Source organism: Artibeus jamaicensis, unplaced genomic scaffold (assembly GCF_021234435.1).
Source record: "Artibeus jamaicensis isolate MK-2021 breed Jamaican fruit bat unplaced genomic scaffold, CSHL_Jam_final contig_519, whole genome shotgun sequence".
Lineage (NCBI taxonomy): Eukaryota > Metazoa > Chordata > Mammalia > Chiroptera > Phyllostomidae > Artibeus > Artibeus jamaicensis.
This window is the reverse complement of record NW_026521871.1, coordinates 5,086,220-5,098,308: the sequence shown is the minus strand read 5'-3', so window position 1 is coordinate 5,098,308 and position 12,089 is coordinate 5,086,220. Positions and strand designations below refer to the sequence as shown.

Genomic DNA, 12,089 nt, shown 5'->3' with positions numbered 1-12,089 from the left:
TAGACAAGGACTCTTCTCACAACACATTATCTCCTGTGTTTCTCAGAAAGCCTGGTGGGTGAGTATTGTTATCAGCTTTTCACAGAACAGGAAACTGAGGCTGAGAACAGTTAAAACAGTAGCCTAAGATCCTGTGAGCTGAAAGCATCAGAGCCCTAATTAAACCCAAATCAGCCATTGCCTTGCCCATGGTGCTTTCTCTACCCTACCACTGCCTGCTGTCACTTGCTTTCCATAGTTTTAAACCAAGGATCATCATTTCCAAACTATGTGGACATACTTGATCACCTGTGTTCTATGGCAGGCCCTGTACCTACCCAACCAAAACAGCTAATCAGATTCATATATGTAGCTTCCATTGAAGATTTCCTTTGAATAAATGAAGCTGTGTGTTTGTTACCTTACTCCTTTTACCACAACATTTATTTAACACTTCCAGAGTACCAGACATGGTGCTGAGTACTTTACAAGAATTATCTCAGGTGACCATCAAAGTGATGAATTACTTTTATTTCCAACCCCCCTTTTTAACAAATCATGAATTGACGCTCAAAGCCATTAGCCTCGCCTAAAGTCACACAGCAAAAACTAATTCCAGACTCTAAATCACCATTACTGGTGCTCAGAAAAATCAATGCCAGGACCAGCATCAAGATTTCATCACTGCTCTCTTTCATAATAATATTCTGCCTTTGAATTTTTAGCTCTCAGTGATAAATAAAACATACTGGTAACTACCTCAAATCCTTTCTACAAGCAGGAAGGAAAATAGATAAATAGCCAGGATTTCTTTTAAGAGGGTGAATAGCAGGGTACGCATATAATAGACACTTCAATCAATTTCCTGCAGCATGAAGAGCAATCTCATTTTCAAATGGTGAATCCTGACTGGCTCATGTGTATGTGGCATTATGATCATCCGGGTAGGGTTTATGGCACAGCACTTTAAAAAATGCTGGTAACTTTAAGTGGAGTTGAATAACAAGAGTACCCTCAAGTCAGTCACCATCACGAGTCATTGGAAAGCCTGGAAATCACTTTTAAAAATTCATCTGGAAAAGTCTTCAGAAAATGGCAATATTAGAGAATTATACACCTAAAACCTACATAATTTTATTAACCAATGTCACCCCAACAAATTCAATAAATTTTTTAAAACAGAAAATGGCAAATGTTCACTCACGGATTAAAGCAGCCTAAATATTTAACCTGCTGCCATCTACAAGGTTAAAGACCTTTAACAACTGTTCGTACAAGAAAGAGTATAGAAAAGAACAAGAGACGATGTGCAATGGTAGAGTCTATTGTCAAGAGCACTTTGGGAACAGCCAGCCCTGGATGGGAGTCCTATATCATTTTCCAGCTCTGTGGCTTAGGGTAAGTTTCCTAAATACTCTAACTGACTCGGTCATCCATAAAATTTGAATAATAGAGATAGCTGTTTGATGGGATTTCTATACTTAATAAATATGATGATGAAGATGACAACACCAACAAAAATATCTGTCTGCTGTGACTACTAGGAACATGAGTAATGGGAAAAAGCATCTTCTTGTTTCTCTTTCCAGCTTTTGTTTGGACACTTTTTGTACAGCTCGTCTATGTTCAAACATGAAAGCCCCTACACACCTTCTGTTAACAGAGGAAGGGCATGCTTCCTCTCTTCCCAAACTGGTGAGGGCTGAGGAATTTGCCATTTCTTGGCTTCCTCTGGGGTTAAAAGCTTTTAGAAATTCATAATCTTAATGTAAGGAGATTCTACTTTCTACATATTATTGTAGCCAATGATAGCTGGCTTAGTTGGCAAATTTTCACAACAGGGTCCACAATACAAGGCCCACTGAAATTTTAGAGAACTCCTGATTCACAACGCAAACACTGGAACCATCTCATTCAGCACTATTATTATTACCCAGGGAGGACAACGGGAAAAGGAGGGAAGGGAATGAGCACTTTGAAAGCATCAACAATATACCAGGCAGAGAACTGAAGAATTAGACATAAATCTAGGTCATTGAATTTAAATCCAAATTTAGCTGACAAACAAGACACAAATGTGAGAAAAACTACAGAATAAATAAGGATAAATTTCTCCTGTTATACTTATTTACCAAGCATATCTAGAAGTCTGCAAAAGCAGGTGAGGGTATACATACACACTGGGGCAAAGGTAGGTTTATAGCTGTTTGTATGGAAAATAATACAACAAATTGTAAGTAATAATATAAAAATAAACTGTTTCATGTGCTCACAACTATGAACCTACTCTTTCCCCACTTGTGCAACCAGCTGTGAACACATCATCCACTCTACTCTGCTACTACTGAGCAAGCAAAAGAGAAAACAAAGAGGTTTGTTTTCTTTGACCATAATCAAAGAGGGATTCTTGAAGGCAGGAACCATCTGTGTCCTAGTTACCAATGTGTCCCCAGAACCTAGCAAAGGCATTAGCAAGTAGAAAGTATGCAATCTAGGTGCTGAATGAGTGCAAGATGCATGGACATGCCCCGCATGTGACTGAAATCAAAGCTCAAAGCTCTTACCAGGTCTCATTGGTCTCCTTCCTTATTCATCTAGAACAGCAATTTCCAACCTTTATCAGCTCATGACACACATAAACTAATTACTAAAATTCTGTAGCACACCAAAAAATATATTTTTTCATGATATTACAAAAAATGGCATACTTTTGATTCATTCACACCAGTCAGCTATTGTATTGGTTGTTATCATTTTTTAAATTTGATAGTGTAAGGGAAAAGAGGTCAGTGCCCCTGACTAAGTAGTCAGGTATTGCATTTTTTTTATAAAATTCTTGTGGCACACAGGTTGAAAATCAAAGATCTAGAAGACTATCCTACCTTAAAGGTCTTCACCACCATTGACAATGAAAACACACGTTCAGAACAAAATATTTTAAACAAACATAGCATACCAGGTCATCAAAAGTAGACTAGGGAGTATTTTACAATGAGACACTAGGGAACATCATTACTTTGAAATGTCACTTTCTGCTTTAATTAGTATGCTCTAATGATAAGTATATGTCATTCTTATCTAATGCAAGTCTTGAATGCATATAGAATCTGGGTCATCTCCCTCTCTGGGAGGTACAAGGACACAGAGAACAAACAGAATGCATGTGTTGATGTCAACTAGCTTACTTGTCTTTACTAATATAATTGCCAAAGTTTTAAGTTTTAAAATTTGAGAATAACTGTGTTCGACACACCAAGCATGCGAGGCACAGCAATTTGATCTTCTTTCACATTTCTCAAAACAGCCTAAGCTGTACCAGGGACACGTGAAGTTCCCAGTGATTACTTTCAAGCAGATTCCCTGGGAGGTATCACTCAAAATAGGACCACCTGCTTGGAGGCATATTTTTAATAAAGATAACAAAGGCTTGCTTGGCCACAGGGAAACTTACAAGGCTGTCTTTGCTTCCTCCCACCTATTGTGGCGCTTTATCCAAGTAGAAAGTACTCTTCAGAGCTTCAAAGATGCTGATAATAAACTTCTTTTCAAAGACAAGTCTTAGTTGTCTGCTCCTTTGATTCAACAGTCAGCATATAAAAGGACCAAAGTGATACAGACAAATACCTCTGAGCTGCTTGTTGTGGCAATATCAGATAAAGAAATTCTGTAGCCCAGAGAGATATTTGATACATTCATTTGAATGTCAATACCAAGCACCCTCCCCCAGCCATTCCACAGAAGCACAGAGAATGTGTCACAGAAACAGAAAACAGAGCCATAACTACAGTGTATAAGTTCCTTTTTACAGTTTCTCTGCTTTGTGCTCCTCAGATTCGGCCAAAAATGGAGGTCATTTACAGCTTCATCAGTTGACTGACCTAGGGCAGACTCCAGCTTTCTCAGAATTGTAATGGCAATGTCAGTTCTCAAAAGCACTCAAGCATGGTACCAAGCTCCCAGGCTCTCTGGCCAGAGCTGGTTACCCAGGGCTTCCTTTTGTGGCAAATCTGCATCACCGTTATGACTCTAGGTCAGCCTTATTTTACCATTCAGGTTTCATGCAGATCAGCTCATTCATACACCTACAAGGACCAGTCCACCTCCCCAGCCAAAGGCTCTCAGCACCTTCTCAACTGCAAAGAATTTCTCGGGGGAGTCAAAGCTTTACGCACTTTTCACAGAAATGGCTCGTGGGAATACTATCTTAACATGCTTTCTCTTAAAAATTTTTTTTGAACTGAGAATTATATGCTGTGCTGAATTAGAATGGTGGTGGGTTCTGATTATATCTTTTTTTTTTCCATTTTGGCTTCACTCTTAAGTATAGGAAATACCAGTATGCCCTCTCCTCCAACTCCCTTCTCTTCCTGATACTAAAGTTTAGTCCACTAAATCAAAAGCAATTTTAATATTGAACTTCCACCTTCTAACTCCCCCACTCCAGTATCTAAGAACAATGTGAATATTGATTATTTTATGCTACAGATGTACTCCTGAGAACTGCATGCTAAAATGAATCAAGGCAATGGTATATTGGAATAGGGCCCTCATCACTGAAGCGGGGAAAAGATAGAGTTCTAACCTGCTATGACCATACTACCCTCCTCATGATGGGGCTGGAGATTCTCCAACTCATCTCTAAAATTTCTGTATTGTGATTCAATATGAAAAGTCATGTAACCATTAAAAATCACATTGAAAGGAAAAATAATATTTATGACATAACATTTACATATTTTTAACTTATTGACTTGAGAGAGTGAGTGTGAGAGAGAAAGAGAATGAGAGAGAAACATCGGTTTGTTCTTCCACTTATTTATGCATTCATTGTTGCTTCTTGTATGAGCCCTAACCTGGGATTGAACCTACAAGCTTGGCATATAGGGGCGACACTCTAACCAACTGAGCAACCCAGCCAGGGCACATTTAAATCTCTTTAAAATGAAAAATTATTCCACAAATTTTCTGTAAATTAACTTCTTCATATTAGGATTTTCTTACAAGATACTGTATCAAAAGGGGTGATCAAAAAAATAGGAGTAATTGTTAACATTTAAGGTTAGGCTGTTAAAAATAATAAATTTTTAATACAATAAAATCAGGCTGTTAGCCTTCAAAGACCATATTTTAGGGTGGGAAATAGATCTCTGAAACATAGCAAAAAAATAAGGCAAAATATTAACTTTCTAAAAGCCTAAAAATATGGAGTAAGCTTTTTTTTTCCTCACCAACTTACTGAAGATCAATAACATATACCTTACAATATATTTTAGAATTTCATTTCTTTCCCCAAACTAGGGGATTTTTTTTGTTATGTGCCCCAGGCATGAAACAGCTCTAGCCACCAACTCGGGCTTCAAACTGGAATGAACTAAGGACTGTACTTCTGCTTTATCCCTGACGGATACCAGACCAATACCACCAATCAGGTGTCTCCTTGCCCATTGCCAGAATGAATTTGTTACTCAATAGCACTGGCTGCTGTGCTTCACTTCCTGCAAAATGACAAAATCAGTGGTAGCCTAACCCAGCAATTTTCAACCAGTGTGCCACAAGAATTTTTAAAACATGCAATACCAGACTATTTAGTCAGAAGCACTGGCCTCTTTTCTCTTAGACTGTCAAATTAAAAAATGACAACAGCCAACACAATATCCATCTGATGTGAAATAGTCAAAACTAAATTGCAGATTGGCAAAAAATATATAGTTTTGGTGTGCCACAGAATTTTAGTAATAGTTTATGTGTGCCATTGATACAGGGTTCAGCCGAGAGGGGGACCCCGAAAAGGGGTTTGGAATGGTGTCCAGAACTCAAGATGTATAGGAATTATTGGAGAGACATGTAAGATGTCCTCACCCCTTCCCCCACAGGTGTGAGTTGGGGGAAGGGACACATGAAGCAGGAACATGCAGGGCTGTTTTGTACAGCCACAACCTTGTAGCTAATCCATGGCATGGTCATTTAACATATCTACAGCCTTTGGCAGGCCACTTGGATATGTTAAATGGCTGTAGCCAGGCTTGGAGCCAGGGGGATGGAAGTCACTTCCCCCAAGATGTAACTGGGGGCAGGTCCCCCAAGTTACAGCACCTGTGTAGGAGCTTGGAGAAGATTGGCTCCAGGACATGGGGTCATACCTGCCCAGACTCATGATGGCAGCCCAGTAAACTTGGAAAAATACAGGCATACTAGCAGGTGTAACTGATTGTGGGAAGAGTCAGAAATGAAGGTACAGAGGAAGACTGGCACAGGGATTTAAACCCAGATACTGCAGCCAGTTAAGGGGAGAGCCACGTGGTTTTGGCAGAGTAAGGACCCCCCTCTTGGTCAGGTAAAGGAAAGAACCACAGAGCTTTTCCAGAGTGGGGACACCTGCAGCCAGTTGAAGAAGAAAGCCAGGTGCTTTTGGTGATGTGTAGCCCCCTGCAGCTTTGGTAGAAGAGGCCCACGCAGCTTTGGGGTGCTCCCTTTGGTCATGTGGCCTTGGAAGCAGGAGAGACTTTGCCTAGAAAAATGGGTACAAAGAACTCTTGCCAGTGGACTGTGAGAAGGTGCCACATGACTTTGGATTAATTGGAGATCCTGTCTGGACAGCGACACAGCTGATGGTCCCAGCAGCCTGGAAAAATGGACATGTGCTCCTTTCCTTAGTTACCATACCCTGAATTCGGGCAGGGGGAGAAGGGAGCACTGTGTGCATAGGTGGATATCCTAAAGGGCTTTGATATTTTAATGAAGACGTTAGGTCACTATTTTAACTCTGTGTAGTATTAAATAAACATTTCCCTTCCTTCTCACAAATCTCTGGAATTGAGAGACGTCTTTCCAATTGGCGATGGAGGATCAAGCCCAGTAGGTGGTCCAGACCGTATTAGTATACCATCCTCCAGAGTCCGGGCCCTGGTGTGTCTGTTCTGTAATACCATGAGATGAAAAAGGTTGAAAATTCCTGGCCTAACCAATCATGAAGTTTCAGGTTTGAGGGGAAAGACCCTAACTGATTTTTAAATAATAATAATAATACATAATTTCAACAATTTATTTTCTACAAAATAAATGCAGATAGAAATCTTATGCAGATGATGGGAAAATTATTGGAAGAATTATTGGGAAGGAGAAAGCAGTCATGAATCAGTTTGGTATAATTTTATAAAGTTTATATATAATGTATCCATGTGTATGTGTATAGCACACATGGCATATAAGACATACAGTGCATGGTTATCATGTATGTTATGTGTATCTATTGGTTTTTAGAGATAGGCTCTCACAACTAGGAAACCTCTGGTTGTTATCATTTCTAAATAGTTTTATTACTGTAGAAGAAAGATCTTCGCCCAGACTTGATCCTGTCATCATTTTAGTATTTAGATATGGCAAGAAAATCATTACCTAAAAAGAGTTTTCCATAGATCTGTTTTTGGACTTTTTTGAATGAGAAACTACATTCTTTTCTCTTCAAGTGATATAGTATTGTTAGTCTAGAAAATTATTACATGCTAGAATAATAAATGAATTATCTGTTATATTTTATTGCCCATGTGTTTTTATAGTTTTACTGAGACATATTTCATATATCATAAAATTCATTTATTAAAATTATGAAATTCATTACTTTCTATTATATTTACAGAATTGTGCAACTAATAACACAATCAATTTTATAACATTTCATCAACCCAAAAAGAAACCTGGAGCAATTAGCAGTCACTCCAGTTTCCCTTAACTCCTCTAAACCCTAGCAACCACTAAGCTACTTTCCATCCATTGATTTGCATATTATGAAGTCATACAGTATGTGGCCTTTTGTGACTGGCTATTTTAGTTAGCATAACATTTTTCAAGGTTCATTTTCAAGGCTTATTCATATTGTAGCATGTATCAGTACTTAATTCCTTTGTAGGATTGAATAATATTGCATAATATGAATATATCATATTTGTTTATTTCTAATTGCAGATGGAAATGTGGCTTTTTTCTGCTTTTTGACATGAATAACATGTTTGATAGTGTGTGTGTGCATAATATATATAAATTATATAGTTTTTTCTTTTTTAAAGATATGTTATTTATTTATTTTTAGAGAGAAAGAGGGAGAGAAACATCAAAGTGTGTTTGCCCTTCATGTGCCCCTTATTAGGGACCTGGCCCACAACCCAGGCAGGTGCCCTGACTGGGAATCAAACCAGGGACCCTTTGGTTTGCAGGGCAGCACTCAATCCACTGAGCCACACCAGCCAGGGCTGAATTATATAGTTTTTCAATTATCTTGGGTATATACTTAGGAAATTTGCTAGGTCATATGATAACTCTATGTTTAACATTTTGGGGAACTGACAACCAGTTTTCTAAAGTGGCTGTATCATTTTACAATCCCACCAGCAACATAGGAAGGTTCCAGTTTTTCCATTTCCCAACAATTGTTATTGACTTTTTTTATTTCAGCCATTCTAGTACATATAAAATAGTACCTAATTGTGGGTTTCATTTGGTTTGACTTCATTTCCCTAATGATGAATGCTGTTGAGGTCTTTTCATATGATTATTAACCATTTGTTTATCTTTTTTGGAAATATGCCAGGTCAGATCCTTTGTCCTTTTTCAGTTGGATTATTTGTCATTTTATTGTTGAGTTGTAAGAGTTCTTTATATATTCATACAAAGTCCTTTATCAGATATATGATTTTCTCTCCATCAGTGGGCCATCTTTTCATTTTCTTGATGTTGTCATTTTACACACAATAGTTTTTAATTTTCATGAAGTCAAATTCTTTATTTTATATTTTGTTGTCTGTGCTTCTGATGTTGTATCTAAGGAACCTACCCTGAGGTCATAAAGATTAACTCTTGTTTTATGCTAGGCGTCTTATAATATGAGCTCTGACATTTAGGAATGTGATTGATTTTGAGCTAATTTTGTATGGTGTGAGGTACAGGTCTAAATTTATTCTTTTGCATATGGAAATCCAATTATGCCAACAACATTTGTTGACAAGGCTAATGTTTCACCCACTAAATTTTCTCGACACTCTTGTCAAAAAGCAATTGACCATAAACTTAAGGATTTATTTCTGTGGCCTTGACAATCATGATTATTGTAGCTTTTTAATAAGTTTTAAAATCAGGCAGTGTTAGTCCTCCAACTTTGTTCTTCTTTTTCAAGATTGTTCTGGCTGTTCAGGGTCTGTTGCAGGTTCACAGTTCTATATGAGTTTTGGAATCAGCTTGTCAAGCTCTAAAAACAAAAAAACAACCCCCCAAACCCACCTGAGATTCTCAAAGGAATTACATTGACCATGTGGATCATTTGCAGAAATATAAGAATCTTAATAATGTTAAGTTTTCCAATCCATAAATATGGAATGTCTTCATTTATTGATATTTATTCTTTAATTACATTTCAGCAATATTTTATAGTATTCAGTGTACGAGTCTGTATTGTTCTGTTGTTTATTCCTGTACATTTTTGCCACTATTGTGAATGGGATTGCTTTCTTAATCTTATTTTAAGATTGTTCCCTGCTGTATAGAAATAAAATTGCTTATTGTATATTGATCTTATATCTTGCCATACTGCTGAAATCATTTACTCATTCTAATACTTTTTTAAAAAGATTTTATTTATTTATTTTTAGAGAGAGGGATAAGAAGAGAGAAAGAGAGGATGAGAAACATCAATGTGTGGTTGCCTTTCACAAGCCCCCTACTGGGGACCTGGCCCCCAACCCTGGCATGTGCCCCGACTGAGAATCAAACCAGCGACCATTTGGTTTGCAGGCTGGCACTCAATTCACTAAGCCACACCAGCTGGGACTCATTCTAATAGTTTTTCATGAATTTGCCAGTGCACTTTTAACTTTAACTTTTAAATTATTTTGATCCCCACCATACTTCTAAACATCAGTGTATGGTACTATTATATAACAATTATCCTTAATTTTGAGCAATTAAATCTTGTCTGCTCCCACCTCTCAATTAACCCCTCAGACTGATGACCACTTCCACAGTAAAGTGAAAAAAATGACACACACAAGAAAAATCACTTCTTCTCCTCAATTCCTTCTATTTCTAGTGATTAGTAAAATGATGCAGACTAATAAAATTAAACATAAGATAAGCTACTGAAACTCCTCTGCCTAGCATTACCCTGGTAAAATGAAGTCAAGGAAAACGTAACCAAAAGTGGATTTTGACATTTCATATTTTGTTGAATACAGTTAGAGTGCTGGCAATCACTGTCTCTTACATATAAATTAACAGCCTACCATCTGTCAAGTATTGGGATAATCACAGGGTTTAGTGCACAATATGGTTATTAGAATATGACCTGACAAAAATGAAAAGAACACAACCTAATTTGGACTATAGAATCTATGATCTCACTTGCAAATGACAGTTTGACAAGCTATTATTCTGCATTTTGGCTTCTACAGTAAGAGCCAATTTATGCATGTTATACAGGCAACAGCCTGTGCAAGAATGCTTTAAACTATAAAACCGGCTTGGTCGTATTATATTTTAAAATTAATTCTTATACAAATATTTACACCATGAGTAAGTGGAAATGTAATGATCTGAGCCTTCACATTTCCAAGTGAAGGACCAATCATTAGGCAAAGAAGTCTTTGTGATATTGTTGTCAGCAATTTGCACAAGATTTTTGACCATATATTCAAAGAAAGGGCTGTAGAACTTATTAAAACTATTCACATGAACATACATCAAAGTCAAATAGTTGACAGTTTTGAAAAGTGTAATATATGAAATACTGTGGTGTGGAATTTACTTCATCCCCAACAGTGACATCTGCTAATGAGCATCATTAATATCACCTGCTTTTATTTGTCCTAATGCCTTATGGGTGCCATCTTTATGTACATTCCTCTGTGGCACCTTTTGTTTTCATCCAGGGGAAAAATCCCATACTGACAGCTGCCTCTAATAAAGATGACTACGGCAAAATTCTCCTTTTCTGCTTACAGAAAGAACAGAGAGTCCCAACTTCCTTCTACTGTTGTTTTCTGTGAAACACTGCAGAAATGAATGGTGTTCCTGAAGGTTATTTAAGAGTACACACATTGTGTCTAAAACACATGCTTAAGAGAGAAATGCATTAATTAAGTCTCAAGGCAAAACATTCTGTTGAGGTGAGAAGACAAAACAGATTTTTTAATATTAGCAGTTATACTACCTGGGGAGCTTAAGTGAGATAATAACTATATTATACATTAAGCAACTCACACTGCAAATTCTGTTGCTTTTATATTATATCTTTTCCATTATTTTCACACTTGTTTCCTTTTATGGTAAGAAAAAAATTATGTATTTTTCTGTCATGTTCGTTCAATATAAGGTGAGTCAGAGTGCCAAGTCTTTTCTGCAAAGGATCTTGGAATCTGATTTTAATATGCTGCAACATGAAATTTAAGAACAGTGTGTGATGAATTGTCAGACCACAAAATATGCCCAAATTTCCGAGGACAAACACTTGACCACTATTCCTTGAAGACCAGAAACAAAATCTCATCAATATTTGTATAAATCCTTTAACTGTATAAAAATATATAAAATACTATTCATATTCATTGTATAGAATAACTCATCTACAGCTGCAACCCTGCTTACAAGTACAATATGAGAGCAGAAAACAGAAAAAAATAAAGAAAACTTCAGGAAAACTCATGGAAACTTACCCATTTACAAGAAAGTCAGTTGTTTTCCTTCCTTTAGAAAAAACATATATAAAAACAAATCCCAAGTTCTTTCTAGGTACATTTGCCTTTATCACTTGTCCATTATGTTCATGATTTTTTTTAAATTTGAAGGCTATCTATCATGGCTAAATGAACAAAAGAATTTCCTCTGTAAATTATTTTCTTTCAGGAAAAATAATTCCCAGATTCAGAAGCCCAGTAAAAAAAAGAACATTACTTGCCAAAGAGGGAGGTAAAGAGGGATGAACAGAAGAAAACAAAGTAAATAATCCATGCCCAGACAAAAGGCTGGAATAAAATTTACAAAATTATTTATGTGTGATAACACTCTGAATAATTTAGGTTCTTTGAATTTTTATTCATTTCTAAACAAGCACAAGTCACATTTTCATG

The 12,089-nt window shown here is 36.9% G+C and overlaps 1 protein-coding gene and 1 pseudogene across 4 annotated transcripts in view; both read right to left on the bottom strand.

Annotated features, from left to right (window-relative positions):
* FHIT (fragile histidine triad diadenosine triphosphatase) overlaps window positions 1–12,089 on the bottom strand; it is a 1,463,343-nt gene that overhangs the window by 1,369,675 nt on the left and 81,579 nt on the right. The window lies entirely within an intron of this gene.
* LOC119043422 (uncharacterized) lies at window positions 5,291–5,434 on the bottom strand (annotated as a pseudogene).